Genomic DNA, 22,020 nt, shown 5'->3' with positions numbered 1-22,020 from the left:
AGCCTTTAAATATACTGATATAGGTTATGTAACCTAATCATTTCCTAAAGCTACAGGACGCATGGGAGAATTTTATTTATTCATATGGACCTGAGGTAACCCATATAATATAGGAATTACTGGATTTGTTACGTACATGTAGGTATAATCTTCCATGATGATATCTAAATTAAGCTGTAATCATACATAAAACTTTTTACCCTATATATAAGTTGATCAGCATACAACTTGTTAACTTCTAACATAGAACTGTGGCTCCTCCCTTATCATCTTGTTTAATTATTAACTCACTATTCATGCGCAACTTCTTAAGAGTTTGCATTTCTGCATTGGTCATATTAAAACATGCCTTATTTTCTTTACACATAAATACATCATGAATTTGCTGTTCACATATATGATAAGATTCATTCACAACAGGTTGGCTTATGGGTATAAAAGTGCTGGCTGGCTTTAAATGTACATCAGTATTATTCATTTTATCATGAAATAATAGCTTCAAGTTCACATTCTTAACAAACAACTGTAAATCAGTCAAATAATCATTTAATGTTCTCTTACTGGAAGGTACAATGGTCAAACCTGTGTTTAGTACACTTACTTCATGTTCCGATATTTCAAAATCTGAAAGATCAATAACAGATAATGTCCCAGCTAACTGGTGTTGTTGTTGGATCTGCTCCTTGTTTCTGGACCCATCTATCTCACCATTCCTCTGTGTTTACTTGCTTGACTTCTTCCTCTTGTACATAATGTATCCCTTTTTTGTGTATTTATCACCTCCGGAAGTTTCACGTTCAATTGTTGATTATTCAATAAAAATGAGTTACTACCATGTCTTTCCTTGTAGTTTTTGGATTTCATTTCATTGTGGAGGACACTCATGGATACTACAGTTCTGATGAAGTCCATTTCTTGCTGCTGTGGATGAAAGCACTTAACAATATGCATTTTAATAAATGTAATAATTTTCTGACTATGTGGAGTTGTTGGTTCTATTTGACACACCAGGTGCACATTTCTTCTTCTGGTTAACAGTTACAAGTCATGCTATAGAGTGTTAAATTCTGTAAGTGGTTTCCTACTATGGCCAGGTATTGGCAAGCAAACTCAAATTGTACAAGCTCCTTTGTCTACTTAAGAATGGGTGTCATGTTATAGCAACATATCCACATTAATTTTATAGGACCATGCATGGTCTCTTAGTTTCTAATTGTCACAAATGCACCACACTCCAGAAGTTATCTGCATGTGTTCAACCATCAATAAAATATTCTTTTAGCATTAAGGACCACGATCCTTAGAATTTATAGTGTATTTATTATTGTTTGTTGAACTTCTGAAGGTTTAATTGCAGTCCTTAGTAGAGTGGCACTACAACCATGAACAAGAGTTATGTACTAAATCCACTCTTGTGGTACCTCGGAATACCCCCCTTCTCTGAAGTACAACAATCTCACAGCATACAGTACACACACACACACACACACACACACACACACACACACACACACGCGCATGCACACACCCGCACACACACGTGCATGTGTGTGTGTGTGTGCGTGCGTGCATACACACACACACACACACACACACACACACACACACACACACACACATATATATATTATATATTATATATATATATATATATATATATATATATATATATATATATATACATGCACATATATGTTAATATACGGCACATTAAATTATACAGAATATTATACATGTAAGTTATATACAAGTATATGTTAGCACACAGTATATTTCACATATAAGTTATAACATATGTTAGAAAATGGGTGCAAGTTAAACATAGTACCCTACTGAAGAACAGACATGTCCAACAGGGTACTAATGTAAGAGGACAGCCCAGTATCAAGTCTGTGGCTTCATGGTAGTACATTAAGCTACTGTGAAGCAAGGACTGAGGAAAAAAATGAAACAGCCACTATTTTGTTTATGTTTTTAAATGCAGCAGTTTAGTGGGAGCAAAAACGTGTATAAAAAGAAAAAATAAACATCGCATACCTCTCAACTGTACAGGTTTTCGCAGAATGTCCAGATTTTTGCCTCATATTTTTGGTGTGTTCCTCCTAACATCTGTTTCTTTCGGTCAAATAGCTGAGGATTGGAGTCATTAAATAATGACAAATATTTGAATTTAAGACTCCACATCCTTCAGAAAATTCATGCTAATGCAAAACCTATTAATCTATCAACTTTCTAAATTTGTGAGAGCAATATTTAAAATCTGTCCCTATTTGTCTCCCCACCATTTTAGGCTTTGTCCAGATTTTTTGCTCTACGAGGTTGAGAGGTATGATTGGGTAACATAAGTAACTGTAGTGCAGTTACAAAGACTGGCATTTTACTTTCCATTCATTACATATAGCTTTTTTAAAACTCTTTTAGAGAGTGTGGGAAAAGAAAAGAAAAAAATTCAGTAGTTAGTATGTGTGGTGTGTGTGTGTGTGTGTGTGTGTGTGTGTGTGTGTGTGTGTGTGTGTGTGTGTGTGTGTGTGTCTATACATTAAATACTTACAGGAAGCAGTTTATTACCAGTACGGAGCCATAATCTTCTGAGATGAATGCCAGATGAATCTTAGCATATGTTAGTAAAACATAATATTATATATACATATATATATATATATATATATATATATATATATATATATATGGATCTACCTGACTAGATCGACACTTCACAACACCGACAACAACTTCACCGACACCAAATCATCGACAGTTCACAAACACGACACCTCATACACTCGACACATCATAACAACAAACAAAACAAATCCCCTGTCCAAAACCCACACACACAACACAAGCACACCAAAATCCTTACAAACCAACACTAACCCTTACATACACAACTATCTACAACCCTAACCAAAACCCTAACCCTAAGGTCCGTCACTATCGCACACTCACCTAACCCGCGCCCTAACACTAACTCACTTAACCCGCCTAACCCAAAAATATCACTACTGCACCCTTACCTAACCCGCGCCCTAACCCTAACTCACTTATCCCACCCCTATCCCTACAGACCGCCAACATCGCACACTTACCTTACTCGCACCCTTACCTAACCCGCGCCCTAACCCTAACTCACTTATCCCACCCCTATCCCTACAGACCTTCAACATCGCACACTTACCTTACTCGCACCCTAACGTCCATCACTACCGCATACTTACACATCCTTTCCCCATCTCAGTGTTCTCAGCGTCGGTGTTTTCCTCCGTCGGTCTTCTGACTTGTCGATCTTCTGAGTCATTGTCGCTGTTCTGACTTGTCGATTTAGTCAGGTAGATCCATATATATATATATATATATATATATATATATATATATATATATATATAGGTTTACTGTCAAAACTTGGAAAGTTGTGCATTTATTCACACCGCTGAACCAAAATCTCGAAAATATCCTTACCATTTAGTTCATAATATCATAACTGATAACAGTGATGATCCCATTCACAACACCGACCTTTCGGAATCAAAGGTCTGTGTTAGCATGTATGTTTTGCAGGGGGGAAAGCCCTCTTGTGCCCCCCCCACACCCTGCAACTTAAATATAACAACTCTGAGATCGCACTACAGTGAGGAAAACAGGAAATTCCCCACTCCGCACTGTACCCTAATATCCATTCACTATACTGAAAGCATAATAAAAAATGCAGCTCTACATTCGTTATTATGGTTCGTAATCTTGCAGTTCGGCATTGCGAACCCTGAGCACCATGATTTCGACCAAGCAGCAGTCATACAACTGCCATTCCAAATTTTGATAGTAAACCATATATATATATATATATATATATATATATATATATATATATATATATATATATATATATATATATATATATATATACATATATGTATGTATGTATGCATATAGTTGATGAAATGATACAGACATATAGATGTAGGTGCATGTATATATTATGTGTGACTGTGAAATACATCCTGTAGCAATAATTGCTTATCTAACAGCAACTATGAACCATTAAACAGAGGAACTACTTTACATCAAAAATGTAGTATATGTGAATTCCATTCAAACACTCAAACATTCAAACTCTCAAGAGTTTAAGCCCTTGAATAATCGACTGTAGAGTTCAAAAATTAACTTTTTGAATGTTGCCTCTGTTCAGATGCACAAGATGGTGGCACAGTGAGGGTCATGGAATTTGCCCTTTACCTGTTGTACTGCAATCTTGCAGTTGGTATTTATAATTAGCAGGGGGCATGGGGTGGGGGACTTTTCCCCCTGCAAAAAAGTAGTTTTGTTTTTCTTCAAATATTTGAAGTACTGTGTATTCAAATTTTTGTGATTTGAACTATTGTGGTGTATGTGGTGTATGTCTTAATGTTCGATCTTTTGATAGTTTGTATGTCTGTGTGTGTGTGTGTGTGTGTGTGTGTGTGTGTGTGTGTGTGTGTGTGTGCGTTTGTGTGCATGTACTTTGTTGGATTGATGTAGACATACTGATGTAAATATGTATGTATACTATTTTTGTTTGTATATATAGACAGTTTAGCGGTGCCATTAAACTAGCATGGAGAGGCTGGATTAAATGCAGAAAACCAATGCAGACACAGCGATAACATTCAGAATTCAGTGCTGACAGTGATTGGATTTTAGGACTGAACCCTAAACCCTGCAGCCATGAGACAAAGCATTAGATGGTCTGAAAGAACCCACACATATTGGACAATAGGCCATGACTTCACTAGACTTCAAAATCTTTACAGAACAAAATGACATCATATACTTCCAGTCTATTGCTTGTCATCCATGCAGAAGATGTGTTAATTGGTTGTCATTGCATAGGCTGTCAGTGTCAGTGTTGCAACAAGTAACACAATCACACTTGGTGCAGAAGGTTGTGTGTTCTGTTCCCACACCAGATCAATCAATTGCTGACACTGCAGTGCAGTATAAAGGGGGTGCTGCACTCTTGAGTGTGCCATCCTTTGGATAAGATGTTAAACTGAAGTCCCATCTGTTTGAGTTGATAGGAGCTCAGGTGAATGAAAAAAGATCTCATGGCACCTATCAATAAGAGAAGGGGAATTTCCCTCATAGCCTAGCCAAATTTCTCCTAGTAGTAAAAATTCAACCTTGGGTTTCCCCCTGAAAAGAGGTTAGATTAGTGGAACTAACCTGGTCAACAAAGGATAAGTGGATTCCACAGACCCAGACAGTTGTAGACCGATAATGTTGACCAGCTTCATAGACAAAACCATGAAAAGACTTATCATGAAACCAATCAATAAGGATATACAGAACCTCCAAACACTGAATATGCCTCATTTTGGATTTCTCATGGGCAGGTCATGCTTACTCAAACTGCTGGATTTTTTGAAAAGGTCACCAAAGCAATGGATGAAGGTGAAATGATACACACTGCATACCTCATTCTGTCCAAAGCTTTTGACACAATCCCCACCCCCACTCCCACCCCAGGCACAGTAGAAAAGCTAAATAAACTGGGAATAAAGTCCTAAGTCATCAGATGAATTGCCAACTTGCTCACAGATAGGATGCAGGAAATCAAGAGCTAGCTCCCAAAGAGACCAGGCACCAGTGGAGTTTTCCAGGATTCTGTGATGGGACCTTTCCTGTTTGGCATCTACTTCTCTGTAAAAAAAAAAAAAAAAAAAAAAAAAAACAATACCAAATGGGCTCTAGCTGGGTAAGTTTGTAGATGATTGCAAACTAGGAGCAGTCATTGAATTCTCAAATGACTTAGCCATCCTGCAGGAAGCTTTGCCCCAAATAAATAACTGAGGCTAAAATCAAGAACAGAAAAATACCAAAAATGCATTTTCATATCCTTTGTGAAGTCATCTATCCCAGGAATTACCATAATGATACTACTCCCCTAAGAACTGATGCAGTTGTTTGTGATCTGGGAACATATATGGATAGTAACTTTTGACCAATGTGTCCATTGTCATAAGAACGGTGTGATGATAGGAGGTACTGTCAGCCATGCCAGGAGAAGCAGGGTAGTGAATTTATGACTTGTGCCAGCACAGCTAGCTGGAATTTTGTAAATAATTATATGTCATTTGTATAGCAAACTGATTTGTACAGATGGTTATGCTGAAAATGGATTTGTCAGGTTTGCTCATGTTAAAATGTATCAACAGTGCTCCCTGCTGAAATGAAAAGAAATGTGCATGTATTATTGTAACTGAATTAAATGTATATGTTTTAATAGAGGATACTGGGACAACAGAGGTTAACCAGCTAGCTTATAGGTTAGTACTAAGCTAACGACCTTTGCGAGCCATTGTAAGCCTAGCAAATTATCCCTTGTGAAACTCAAACCCTACACCTTGTGTTTGTAAGGCAAACACCTTAACCATTAGGCCACACTCCCAACCCTTTCTTACTTTAAGAAAAATAAGTGAAATGTAAATGAGTTGTTAAACCATTAAAATGTCTCCCCACACTGCTGAATAGGACCGGAGACAGTGGGTGTGGAAGAAGCCTTCGTTCATTAGCTCAGTAAAAAGAGGGGGAGCCCCAGCCACTTCCATAAACATTTAGATGTGTATTGTAGACATCTATGCAAAATTCCCATCTCAGCTTCAAAGGGGGAATAGTGTAAGAACCTAGAGACAGGTCATTCTGCAAGCCATCTTGGATATTATATTTTACAGGGAGTAATCTCTGAGTATTGAGTTTTCTGTTTTGGGGAACCTGACTAGAAAGACTGCTCACATATTTATTTGTACCTTGCTGTATCAGGTAAGTTATTAGGGAATAGTAATTTTCCTAGATTCAGTCAGGAATATAGTGAAGCTTAGTTTAGACATTGTTTTTCTTTATTTGTATCAGTCTGTCCATCAATGTTATTTTCAACATTTCTTGCAATTTGAACTCTGTGGTTTATACATATTTAGTATTTTCTTGTTCTTTTATTATTTATTATTAAATATAGTTATACTTTTCATTGTGGCTGGTACTTTTTAGAAAATATTTAAGCTTTGAGAGTATTTGCACATAGTTATTTGCTGATACCTCTGGCCACTCCTGAAAGCCTTGCTGTTTGGTCAACATTACCATTTGTATTAATATTAACTTCACTCAGCATAATTGGATACCCTTTTAAGGGATTTATACTAACTGACTGGTAGCAGTGAATCTACATTATAGTATGGGGAAAGTGAGTAGAGTGGGTAACCTGTGCCAGCCTTTCCCAGGTGTGTGCGCGCGCATGTGTGTGTGTGTGTGTGTGTGTGTGTGTGTGTGTGTGTGTGTGTGTGTGTGTGTGTGTGTGTGTGTGAAAATTAAATCTCAAAGAGTGTGTATATATTAGCTACTTGGGGCAGGGACACGAAGCACTGGTTTCTCAGTGCCAATGGGCAGCCTTATTGGGGACCTGGGGAGAGCCAGATAGAGACAACCAGATCCCGGGCTGAGTGTGTGTATTGTGTGCTCTTATGGGAAATTGTGCTTGATGCAGAGAGGTCTGCATCTGGAAATACTGAGTGTATCCGTTTGTATTCCAAGTGCACATCCCTCTCCTGTGTCAGTGGTGAGAATTCAGACTGCTTGATTACTGTAAGGCATAGCAAGGCTCTTCTTCTTGTATTCAGATCTGTTAGAGTCAAAGTCTACACTACTATTAAACTGAACAGCAAATTTTAATTTACGCATAACTTGAACTCTATTAGTGAATTGGCTAGATCAAACATGGGGTGCCATATCGCCTCTTATGCTGATGTGAGGGAGGATCTCCTCCAAGAGGCCATCAGGGGGAGATGATGAGATCGACTGGATAGCCTGTCGGACCAACATAGGGGAGGAAATTCTAAAAGGTCAAATGGGTTGGCCTGTTCACTGTAGATATGAGTTTCATTACCAAAAAAATTATTTCCACCATTGTTAAAATATGCTGGTCTGGGTGATCTGATGCTAGTTGTTTTCTAATTGTGCACTCTCAAGGTGTTAACTTTAATGTGGAAGGAAAAAGCATTATAGGAATTGTAATGTTCCTTATCGCTCAACCACTTTTTGTTCTTTCTACTTTTAATAATGTCACAATGTCTATCAATGCTAGAAAAAAACATTATTGTAGTGGTCCCTGTGCTTATCAAATAATAAATCATTGGTAATTCCATTGTTCAAATTAGTAACTTCAATATTGAGATGATATACGATATTTTGTTGCTATTATTAATCATTTCTAACAATTCTATACCTTGTCTGTTGAATAAGTCAACTAAATCATTGGAAAACATAGATCACGGAATAACCCCATTGGGGAATTTACAGTACCTAAGCCCCTTAGGGATTTACTGGACTTTAATACTTTCAGACAAAAATAAATTGTCCAGTTGTAGTCCATGCAACCGTTTAAGTTTCTTCTCAAGGGACACAATCATACCATACAAATTATCACTTTCGTTACTGTGGTCATCAGTCCCATTGTGAAATGGGATAGAGATGTCCTGCGCTAACCAGGTATTATAATTTGGAATCCTCACCCCACCACATGTAGTTTCAGAGCCAGGGATATCACCCAAAGAAGCTTGATTAAATACACCAGTACCTATAGTGTTGGTCTTGTTGTTCCTTATGCTTGCATGCTTAGATGGGTCCAAATCGATTGCTGTGGAAAAAGAAATGCCAGAATTGTTGAGCTTATGTAAAAGGAAGTAAGCAGGTTGATTAATATTGGTCAAATCGACAGGTAAAGCACAACCTGCCATGTTGCTTGTATCTTTGGAGGAGGGTTGCACTTACTGTGAAAAAAGGCTTTGATTCCAAACATCGGAGGCGGGGTCGTAGTGTCCATAGCTGCAAATTACCAGTAAACCAAAATGGCAGGAAAAACGAAGGCAAACAATCTCTAGAAAAACTTGTACTCCACCAAAAGAATTCTTATGCCCTGACTCCAGAAAGGAAGCCTATACCACAAAACAACTGAGAATCAGTTGAAATCACAGGATTTATTCACCTTAATATTCAGTTAAACAGTGCTACCCCCCCCCCCACACACACACACACACATACTTATCAGGTTTCATGATTCTTAAAGAACAATTCTCTCTTAATTCTCATGATAACCGAAGTTCATGAACTGATAAATTAGAAGCATAGTATTTCATTTCCCCTTTAGCAAAATATTTGTAAAGTTCTGTCTCAACAGTATTAGAAAGGGTATATATATCACTTTGTTGAAACGGCAGAAGTTCATACACCATATGTTCAAACTTCTAACCTCGAAGTGCAAAACCATCAAAGGCTTAGAACAGAGATTTTTTTCCCAGGGAAACAAAATCACTTTTCCAAGAAACACACACACAACACAAACACACCAAAAAAAACAGCAATCCACACACATACACTTAAAATCATACATTTAACCCTACACTAAACTGTACATACACTACTATCTATCCACTTACCTTAACCCAAACCCTAACCCTAAGGTCCGTCACTATCACACACTCACCTGACCCGCGCCCTAACCCTAACTCACCTATCCCGCCCTAACCCTAAAGTCTGTCACTATCGCACACCCACCTCACCTGCACTCTAACCCTAACTCACTTAACCCGCACCCTAACCCTAACGTCCACACAATCACACACTTACCTGAACCTGACCTGTAACTTTCCACCTCAGTGCTGAAAATCGCAAAGCCACAGAAATGGCCCACCGAATTCTTTCCCTGGGAAAGAATTTGGTGTTCCGCGGCTTCACGATAATCAGTTTTCAAACTTCACAGTTCGAACATATGGTGTTCAAACTGCTGACGTTTCGATAAACTGATAGGAACCTATTAGAAAATGCCTGTACTGTTGGGTGGAGGTAAGGCATAGCAAGGCTCTCTGTTAGAGTCAAAGTCTACACTATTGTTAAGTTGAATAGCAAAATTTAATTTACATATAAACAACTTGAACTGTATTGGTGAATTGGCTAATGGGAACAAATGTAAAGCCTTTTTTTGAATAATGAAAAATATTCTTCAGTAACGGTTAAGCCGCTGTAATTGAAAATCTTAAAATTGTTGTGGCTAATAATAATTCCATTGTGGTTAAGTGAATAGTAAGAGGGGTTTGTATTACAGACACTCTCTGTGTCTAATATCATCTCCGACCTCTTCCCCTGCCTTTCCTCCTTCCCCTTCTGGACTGTCCCTTGCTGTATCTCCTCCCATGCTGATGCGAGGGAGGTTGGGGAAGTCATCTCCTCCAAGAAGCCATTGGGGCAGGGGGTGATGAGATCCACTGGCTAGCCAATCTGGTTCTAGCCCTAAGATTAGCAAATATTCACTCTCATCAAGTTCACATAATTCAGTTTAAGTAACAAAATCACATCCCTGACTCATTTCATGTCTGGCCTAGAATAAGAAGGTTGTAGCTACTAACAAGTAACACTGTGTGAGTTTTAAACAGCATTGTCATACCACTTAATGATGTAGCATTAGTATGGCTTACATTTTGTTTAAATACTCAGCACATATCACCATTACTAGTGAAAATAATGCCATACATGAAGTCTGACAGGCATTTGCTGAACTGTTAGTATATCTACATTTGTGTTCTTAAATGGTAGGAAAGTAATACGTTTTCTTTTTTTTTTTTAGTTTAAAAGAAAACAGATGTATAACTGACCGAGTGAGCAGGTGTTGTTAAAAGATATTTTCAGTAAGTAATATAAACATATAGGATTCCATGGATAATCTGAATGTTTCGCTGCTAGCAGCATTAGAGTTAGTTTCAGGCACAGTATCTAATTCTGTATCAGCATACTTATTTATGTGGCTTGTTGGGAATGACAGATGATACAGTTACAATAGTTTTTCAAGACAGTGAATATGAAATTCATGAACTAAGATGTTACCAGTTAAATAGAATCTCAGTCATTCTAAACATTATGAAAACACTCATCTCTTCACATATGTCCAGTAAATGTACATTTTCTTGAAAAGGTCCCTTTGCAGTTTTATGTATTATTGCTTTTCTGCAGCTTGCTGCAACATGAGACATGTAGTTCTGTTATAATAAGCAACAAAATTATTAGTACCCAGGAACAACAAATGCACCTTCTGCATCATAAGATCAGCTGTTTCATCTTTGTAGTTAAATTGAACACCTCATTTCCAAATTCAGGAAAAATACAATTCATGGAAGCACCTTGCTGATACAATAAATGTGCCTAACAATTTTTAAGCACCATTCAACACAGCTATGTTCTAATATCTCATAGGAGCATAAACAACAACCAGGAAACTTAAACTGCTTGAAAAGCTGCAATACACTTCAGTGACATACTTCTTTTTGGTATGTGGCCACATGAAGTGTATTACAGCCTTTAGTTCTTTGACAGAATCAGATATATTTTGCTTCTGGCTACTGTATGTGAGGCAGAGCTAAGCGTTTTAGCATTTAAAGCTGCAAAACAGTTTTCACACTTACAGTTTTTTCCTCTCTGTATTGCAGTACTTTGAAGCAGATAAAGTGTCATTTGCTAAGAAATCTTCTTTGGAATGTTCCAAAGCTATAAATACTCTGCTCTCCTATGTCCCCCCCCCCTCCGTCTATCTGTCTCTCTCTGTAATTGGTAGTACATGGAGAAGATAAAGTTCCATGTACTAAAAGGAATTATCTCTCTGAGCAAAATCAAATGGTTATATACTTAAAGCATTACTTTGCTTGACTCTTGAGGTGGATTTTTTGACAGCCATGTCTCAGATATAAAGACTTGTTATGATCAGAAATGTGATTATAATTCTCTGTGTTGTATTACTAGCATCTTGGAGTAGTATACTGTGAATATAAATTGTTCAAGTATAACTTCTAACAGCAGATAAGAGCAATGTAGGATGTCCCGTATGATCTAGCTGATAGGACTGATGATTTTTATCCATGCGGCCCAGGTTTCACTCCCAGTATGGGAATGGGCCACTCTTTGGTCTCAGTAGCTTAAGTGATACTACACTTTCATTTCATGCAGAAAGCGGAGGGTTCTATTCCCACACCAAGGAGTTGGATTCAGTTTTATGAAAGGGATGATTGGCATAATGGTTAAATTCTTAACCTCACAGATACATAGTACAGGGTTTGATTCTGACCTCTGGTTATTGGTTAGACGTATAAAAGTTTGCAAATTTATATCCTAATATTTAGATATAAACTTATAAACCAAAGAATGAACCTGGATGCCACTGTTCAGTGAAACATTAAAGTCATGGAGAGAAATGTAGGCAGACTTCCATTTAGTAGTAAAAGCCACAAAATAACAAAACACATAAACGTATTCAACACTTCGTTTTCGTTTCTAGCACTTTCTCAGATGTGGGCTGTCACAAACCAATCCACTTCATTACTTAGACTCCTGATACTTTTTTTCCCCAGCTCTTACCTCCTAAGAGCCGTAACTTGACCCTACCTTTTTTTTTGGCAAGAAAGATGGCAATTTCTTCTTCCTCTTTTAGACAACATCACTTTCTTGCAGAAACTGTTGCAAAATGTCAATAAAACTTGTGCAGACAAAAAGCCCCACTGTGTGGAAAAATTGTATTGCTTTTATTTTCTTACATCATTGTAACCATGGGCAAGTCATTCCAATAAATTCATTTTTTTAATAAATTCAAAGACCCACTGACCCTATTGAAAAAATGTTTTTTTTCATGAAACTTAATACATTTGGTGATAAAAACAATTTTTGCACATGGGTCTTTAATAAGAATGCATGCAACAGTTGCTTAATTTATATGCAAGAGATGGTCCTAAATCAACTCACACTATTCTCACCCATTCCAGCATTGCTTTAATCTATAAACATTCATATATACAGATTTATCATATATCCAGCCCTGTGATCTTATAGTGATACAGTGTATCATAATTCATAGCTCACATTGCTACAAAACCATTCCACTAAAATAGATAATCAAGCAAAAACTACTGCTTTCCCAAATTTAACATGGCTTATAGCACTTACCCCCACACATTATAAATTTGACATCCCATCTAAACACTCCAACAATGTACATCAACAAAACTACCTCAAACCACTCCACAAAGCCTAGTAACTTACTGCACCTTTTCTCTCTACTCCCTGTCATCATTAGCCATAAAACTAAAAACCTTGCCACATTTATCATAATCTTCGTTAAAAAGTTAAAAAAAAACACGAATGGAATCCTGCCAAACAAATCAGATCTTGGACTGAAATACAATCTGCACTGCACAATACATATGTCCTTTCCCTCATTTTGCTTCCACTTCTAAAACTGGGGCATTGAGACACATTCTGGTGTGATGCACCTCCAATTTTCAAATATAAGACAAAATATAACCTCACACCAGTGTCATGACATTAAATGATATCCCTGACTGCTGCTAACATATACAGTAAAACAAATCTATCAGATTAATAATTTTTTAATCTAAATCCCACATACTCTTTTCAACTGAACATGTGTCTACCTTAAATTTCACATGTCTTATGATCTCACCAAACATGATTTCTGAGGCACTTAAAAAATGGCAAAAAAGACTTCTATGGGTGTTGACTATATCACTGCAATACTGGCTCATGGGTTGCAAAATGATCTATTTCCTTTGCTATATTCAATTTTCAATAAATTGTTCTTTAATTGTATAGTACCTCCAATATGGGAAAAGTCTATTATTTTCCCTATATGCAAAAAGTGGACAAGTGGGATTTATTCAACTATTGGCCAATTAATCTTATGTTCATACTATGTAAATATTATGAACAAGATATGTTAAGACTTTTGGAGAGCTATAAAGATAAGACAAAACCAGTTAGCACTTAGTAGAACTACAGGCTACGCCATGCATCTTAGCATGTATAACCTTTATTTTAGGTTAACTCAAGTCTGTTAGTGTGGCTGTCAGTTTGGGACATTTGTTCCTATTAGGAGGATAAAACTTCAGTATTTGAAGATGTACATAGTTTTGTGTGTTAGTATTAAATTACTAGGTTTTATGGGGGTATTGTGGATTTTTTTGGAGGACTTTCAATAAAACAAAAGTTTTGTAAGATGTTCCATAGACTCAAATGGATATGACAACAAATGACTATATAAAAGTTCAACCTGCCAAAAAGTGTATGCATGTAACAAAAGCTAGAACTAGACATTTAACAAAAATATGTTATCCATAAAAGGTAGGACTAATAACTTTTTAATACAATTATGTTTTCTGTAATGTCTTTAAATGTCAATGGTATCACATATAAATACAAAAAAGAAAGAACAGTGAACTATATTAAAAATGCAGTGTGCAAATGCTATGTTACAGGAGGCACACTTGGAAAAACTGAACGTGATTTTGATAAAGAAGGGTTTTCAGGATGGTTATTCAAAAGAATATCTGGAACAAAGGAAAAGAGGAGTACTTATATTAATTGCAAGAAGAGCTCATATAGTGATTAAAGAGTACAAAAAAAGATAATAATGGCAGATTTGTTGCCATTATTAGATCAGCTGCAGAATGCTATGCAGAAAATACATAAGTTTAGAAAGATTGCTGTTAAGCAATTGTTTTGTGATAATAACACTAGAGAACAAAAACTTTTAGCACAATGACTCAGGCATCAGAAAGTAGAAAGGGCTGTCACCGGACTTAGGGAGCCTATAGCAAGGAAGGTCACAAGAGATCCTATAGAGGTATTAGAAATACTTTGGAAAATCTGTGAAAGCCTGTATAAAGCAGATAAATATGGAAATAAAGAAAAGATACAAATGGAAATATCTATGGAAGTATTAAATATGCCAAGGTCAGAGGTAGACGAGGCTCGATTACTAACAGTTAGGATAAGAGGAGATGAGATAAAAACTATGATGTATAACCAAGCTATAAGAAAGTCCCCAGGAATAGATGGTATTCCTGTGGAAGTTTGGAGGCTATGGGTTAAAAACTGATAAAAATCTGAAAAAAGGTTTTGTTTAACAGTATTTTAATAGGAGGAGAAGCACCAACATCCTGGAAGAAATCAGGGGTAGCTGTAATACCTTAAGAGGGTAAAGATTGATCAGATCCAGCTTCATACAAACCCATTTCAATACTAAACCATGGTTATAAAGTGTTCATGTCTATAATGACTAAAAGAATGGCAAATGTAATGCCAAAATTGATAGATATGGATCAGTGTGGTTTTGTGGAGGGGAGGCAAACATTTGACAATATTAACAGAAGACTGATGATCCAGAGGGAAGCAGAATGAAAAAAATACAATTGTTGTTGGTGGGTCCTGATGCAGAGAAAGCATTTCACAGAGTAAGCCGGGACTTTATGAACAAGGCAATGGAAGCATTTGCATTTCCTGAAAAAATTATAAGGTTGATTAGGAGGATATATGAGGGATGGGAGATGAAAATTAAAGAGGGTGGGGTCCTCTTTAATAATTTCTGCTTGAGCAAAGAAACCAGCCAGGGATATCCTCTTTTTCCTTTGTTATTTGCATTATATTTATATATTTAGAACCACTGGCAAAGAAAGTACATAGGTATGGTAGTCATGAAAAGCTGTCTCTATTTGCAGATGATATTATTTTATACCTGACAAAACCAAAAGGAGACATTACAGTGTTGTGGAACATTTTGAGACAGTTTAATATCTTTTTGGGATACAAAATTAATGAAGCTAAAATAAAGACAATAACGGTAAATTATGTACCCACATATGAATTGGTTCAGCAATATCCATATTTATGGGGACATGATAAAATGAAGTATTTTAGGAGTATGGATTAAAAATTATTCTGGTGTGGCAGCTAAGGATATGCGGGAAGAGACTAAACAAAAGATAATACAAAAAAATGAAAATTTTGTTATATGGATATGGATAGTAAGATACAAGCAGTTAAAATATTTTAGTCCCATTAGTCTTATACACAGATCAGGCATATTTGTATCAACCAGAGGAGAAGCTGTGGATAGCAATTAATAAAGAGCTGAATGACTTTATCTGGGAGGGGAAGATAGCAAGAGTCAAGTGGGATAAACTGATTCTTCAAGTAGAAGAGGGCAGATTGAGATTACTCAATTTGAAAGGGTATGTCAGAGTTACACAGTTAAGGCTCCTATACATAGCACAAGCAGAAAACTATAAAACTAGAAGATTGAGGATTTTTACTTGAAAATGTTTACATAGATATTTTTATACTCCAAGTAGACTCCAGAGAATTTTCCTCAGGTAGACAGCAAATGTTGGAGGTGTGATAGGGAAGAAAGAGGTAGTTGTGAACATATTTTCTGGGAGTGTGGTGAGCTGGCGGACTTTAAGGATTCCCTGCGGGATGAACTGTCAGAGATGCCGAGTGAACAGATTGGTGTGAAGAGGGAGATGATTATTCTGAACTATGATTCAGACTCTGAATTGCCTAAACATGGTAAGTAAGGCCTTACTGTGTCTAATTATGGTGGCTGCCTAAAAAGCAATTACTAAAAAATGGAAATCAAAATTTAAACCAAGTATACTAGAAGCAGTGAATATAGTAACAGAGATCACAAAAGCACTTCAACCAGTATAAAATCACCAAAGCAAAACAAAATACTGGTAATGGCATGAGGAACAAGACAGTAACAGCACTTCTTCCCCTCCCTTGTCACTTTTCATAATTCTAAAATTATGGTTGTTTCTTATCTCCATCAAACATTTTCTCTCATCAGTCATATTAAAATATTTGTAACGCTTAGTTTTTGTTAACACAGCTCTAATTTCAGTCTCACAAATGCTTTCAAACACTTTCAATGTATTTAGCAAGGTTGGATTAAAGCAAGAAGACTTCACAAATTTAGAAACACTGGTTGGCACATTATGTAACAAAAAATTCAAAATCAGCTTTCTAGTATATTGTTTCATGTTCCAACAGAGTTCGTACACAATCAGCCCTTCTTGTGGGCATGAAATTTAGTCAAAGAGACAACACTTTAGTATGCAATGAAGTTAACTGAAAGTCAGATAAATTAAAAATACAAGCGTTGTCATTACCATTTGTACTTAATTGTTTGCTGAAGATCCTGACAGCATTGACTCTTTGATTCTCATAGCCCTCATTTTCATCCCTTTCTTTTTGTTTTGAAATAAAAAAGTTTTTGGCCTAGCTCCACTCATTTTGTTTTGTATTTCTTCATGGTTAACGAAACAATTATCAGTCTCTTTCACCAATTCAGTATCTCTTAGGCTAGCTTCATTCAAAGCACTAGATGTATTTATAAAATTACTGTTGGAACCTGTCTGCACATTCCTCCCATAAGGAATCGTCATAACTAATTGGTTAGAAAAACTGTCAGTCATTGATTTACTCGTGGGAATGTTTAAACAGAAATTACTGTTGGAAATAAAGTTCTTTTTATCATTGTTTTTATTCACAAAGTGGGAATAAGCTGATAAATTTTCATAAGCTGCTATATCCCTCACCAGTTTGTTATATTTGTGTGTAATAATGGTTTGTTTATATTGTTCCACTTCATGAAGGCAAGCAGAAAAAATAAGCATTTTTTTCTGCTTTGGATATACAGCTGCTGATCTAATTTAATAATATCAGTTCTTAAAGTGTCCATTATCTTTTTATTATTGTCTATCAATAAGACTAGTAATTTTAAACCAGCCTGGTTGAAAAATTCAACCAATGTAAAAAGAATCACTCACATTAATTCCATTAGGACGCTTAAAAAACCTCAATCCTTTAGGTACTATTTTCAGTTCAAGACATCTCTCCATATTCTCCAAGTCCAAGCTTCTATATTTTTTCAGCAGTTTGAACATTTTATCACAGGATTCTTTATATTCATTATTAATTCTAGCCATAGTGTTAAAGCTAGAATTAAAAAATGGATCTTGTCTACTATTAAGGGCTGAAGTAACATCCACATATTGGACATTTTCATGCTGTTCATATCCATGATTAATTACCTGTGATATTGGCTTCTTTGTTCTGGCACATTCTATCACAATCTCTCTATCATCCTCAGACTTCATAGCCACCACTTCAGGTCTACTGTTCTTTGGTACCAATTTTGTTAAAGTTTTCTGAATGTCCAATATGGTATTAAGTAAAAGGAGAATAACATTGCAACATCTGGAACAAGACTGTGGATCACCATATAGGCCGTGGCCTGCTTCTCTTCTTGGAATTGGTGCTAAGATTTTGCTTCTGGTGAGAGAAAAAGCAAAAGAGTATTGTATCACAACAGACTGAAGCTGTGCTGAAACCAGCATTAGTAGTAGCCAGGCGATAGCCATTTATGTGACTCCCCTCTTTTCATCATTCTTGACAACTAATTCTTTATTTTCAGTAAGTACTGGTTGATTTCTTCCTATGTTTAGAATATCTGCCTAAATACTTCATCCTTAAATTTTCAGGGTCTTTGTATTAGTTTCCCCTCAAGTGTTTGGCAGTGCTCTGTACAGACTCATACACTTTGAGTGACATTTTTTCCTGTAAAAGGCTTCAGTACTTAATATATTGAACTCATATCCAGGCATGTCTAAAGGTCAGTTCCCTGTGCTTTCTCCTGTCAACCTGGTGAACTTATGAATCTTGAGGCAATGTAGCAACTGCCTCATGTACACAGACAACCCTCTCCTCTTACCTCCCAACTCTATGACTTGTGAGAGATGCACGTATATAGCCAAATTGGAAGCCAAGCACTCTCCAGCCAAGATTGGATTAGCCAGTCAAGAGGAGAAGGTTAACACCTGCACCACACCACATTTAACACATAGCCCTCCAGAACTTACACCACCACAACCCTCACATAGTAACACAAAACACACACCTACTTTCGTGGAGGCTCTCAATAAAAATCTGCCCAAAAAACAGAAACCTCCAAGGCAGAAACGCAACCAAACACCACATCCCAGCACAAACCATGAAACACATAGCTCACATAAACAGTGTGCCTCTCAACCAAAGCCCATAAGGCAAATCAACTTACCCAATACACTAGTCATAGGTGACTCAATAGTAAGGCACACTGATGTCCCACTCACTAGGCTGAATAAGAAGAAAGTTACAGTCAGCTGCCTGTCGGGTGCCAGGATCTGCCACATAACGCACGCACTTAGGTCACTCCACAACAGGTACAAATATGACTCTGTCATTGTCCATGTTGGTGTGAATGACCTGAGACATACTTCCCAGGACTGCATGAAAAGAGACATAGAGGAGCTCTTGGATCTTGTAGCCCAGGCAGGTATGACCCTAGATCTGAGTAGCATCCTACCGTCACCCAGAATGATACCACAGTACAAGCAGAAAATTATTGACTTCAACAATTGGCTAAGTTTCTGTTGTCATTCTAAGGGGATCCAGTATCTGTCTGATTGGGATGACATGATCGACAGACCTCAATGCTTCACCAGAGATGGTCTGCACCTGTCACCCCAGGGATTCCAGATACTGGCCAAGGCTCTTGCTACCCCTATAGTGCTTTTTTTAGGCAATGTCCTGAAGATAAAATTACCACCATAACAGCTACAAGCAAACAAAATCTGAGGGTTATGCTACTCAATGCTAGAAGTCTAAATTTCAAAATGCACTCGCTCAAAGCACTCCTTAAAATGGAGAACATCGACATCTTTGCAGTGACTGAGACCTGGTTGAAGGCTCCGGAGAGCACCCCAGCCCTACCAGGCTATAATTCATACCACACCTTTCAGCCTCTAAACCTGGACTGAAGCACTAAAGGCAGTGGTGTATCCATATTCATAAAGGATATGCACACCTCTAGACTAGTAGCCCAACATAATGCATCATAGATACTTCAGGTACAACTAACACTGGGTAAAACTGCAATCCAGGTTGTAGCCTGCTATAGATCTCCCACCATGTCCCAAGACTCCCACTCCACATTCCTGAACACACTGGAAAATATTAGGGTACAACCCAATACCCTTATATTGGGAGACTTTAACTACCCCTCCATTAACTGGGAAAATTACTCATGTACCAACACACTTGCTCAACGTTTTCTGGAAATCATTAATTTCAATGCCCTGGACCAACTCATTCTTACCCCCACCAGGGATAGAAACATCCTTGACCTGGTCATTACTAACATGGGTGACTGTTGCTCTACACCAGTAATCAACTCCTCCCTGGCCAGATCTGACCACAAGCTAATCACCATGAATATCCACATCCCACCCTCATCCCCCCTAAAGGAAACCACCATAAACAACTTCTCCAAAGCCAATTTTGGGCTTCTAAAAACAGAGGTGGCTAACTTCACGACACCCATGCAAATGGAAAAAAGGTGCATGACTGCTGAATCATACACCAATGCACTGTATGAGCACATACACAAGTGCATGGAATGGGCCATACCAAACAGAACCAAGATGCTCTCCTCCAAAAAAAGGAAGCCAATCTGGTGGTCCCCTACCATAAACAAACTCTACAACAGAAGGAAAAAACTGTTGCAGAAAAGGGTGAATTCACAAGACTGGAAAAACTCCCCTGTTAGCCTCAGGAAAAAACTGAGATCCATCATCAAATCCTCTTCTATAGTTATGTCAAGAATCTACATGGCAATACTCAGATCTGCTCTGAGTTACAGCACAATGGCAATACATATACAGAACCAACTCATATTGCCAACATATTGGCCGACAGGTTCAGTGCGAACTTTACCCCCCTTTCACCCCCTAAAGGGTCAATCACAATACTTGAGGAATGCCAAGTCCCTATTATCACAGCTACACAAATAAAAGCCACACTGTCCAAAGCCAAGAATACAGCTTCCATGGGACCTGATAATATCCCTGGCTGTGTTCTACATGAATTACAAACTGAATTGGCACCACACCTGTGTACCCTGTTCAGTCACAGTCTCATTTCAGGCTTTGTTCCTACCGAATGGCACACTGCTACGGTCATCCCACTCCACAAAGGGGGAGTGACTACAGACCCTGGGAACTACCGCCTATTAGTCTGATGAGTCTGATATGTAAGGCTATGGAGCACATCATCATGGACCTTATAAATAAGGATATAGGGAATCTCCAAACTCTGGACCCCACGCAGTTTGGGTTTGTGAAAGGTAGGTCATGCCTGCTCAACCTGATAGACTTCTTCGAGTCTGTCACCAGAGCTATGGATGAGGGCAAAGTAGTTCACACAGCCTTGCCAAGGCCTTCAACACCATCCCTCACTCAGGAACCATAGATAGACTCACTAAACTAGGCATAAACTCCTATGTCATAAGATGGATTTGCCAACTGGCTCACTGATAGAACTCACACTGCGAAAGTAGAGGACTCCAAATCTGACTACCGACCAGTTACAAGTGGTGTCCGACAGGGATCAGTCCTAGGTCTACTTCACCTACTTCTCTGAAGTTCAAGCCAACACAAAGGGACTCTGGCTGATCAAGTTCACAGATGATTGGAAACTGGGAGCCATTATTGATTCTCCAACTGATGTAGACATTCTACAAAAAGGCCTCACTGACACTAATGACTGGTGCCAGAACCATGGCCTTAAGCTCAATCCCAAAAAGTGTATTGTTATTCCCTTTGGGAAAACTTCAGTGCCCATGAACTACCACATAGGTGGTAGTCCACTAAACACTGAAGGTGTGATAAGAGACCTGGGGACACAGGTTGACAGCAGCCTCTCCTTTGATAACCACATTGCCACTGTAGTCAGAAAGTCATTCTATGTGGCACATCTCATTACAAAAAGTTTCTCATCCAGGAAGAAAGAGGTCATAATCCCTCTCTACTCATCCCTCATTAGACCTATTATAGAATACAATGCCCCATTTGGTATGTACCTCACTAGACACCTACAACAACTGGAAAGGCCACAAAAATACCTCACTAAGAGGATCTTAGGTGTTAGACACATGCCCTATATGGACAGACTCAAAAAACTCCAGCTATACTCTGTCTCTTATCACCTACTTAGAGGCGATCTCTGCATGACCTACAAAGCCATGTCTGACTCAGAGCTGCTAGATATGCTACACCTAAAGAA

The sequence above is a fragment of the Protopterus annectens genome, chromosome 11.part0, assembly GCF_019279795.1.
Source record: "Protopterus annectens isolate FY-2018-M chromosome 11.part0, PAN1.0, whole genome shotgun sequence".
In the NCBI taxonomy this organism is placed as follows: domain Eukaryota; kingdom Metazoa; phylum Chordata; order Ceratodontiformes; family Protopteridae; genus Protopterus; species Protopterus annectens.
The sequence above is the reverse complement of the archived record's forward strand: the minus strand, read 5'-3'. Positions refer to the sequence as shown.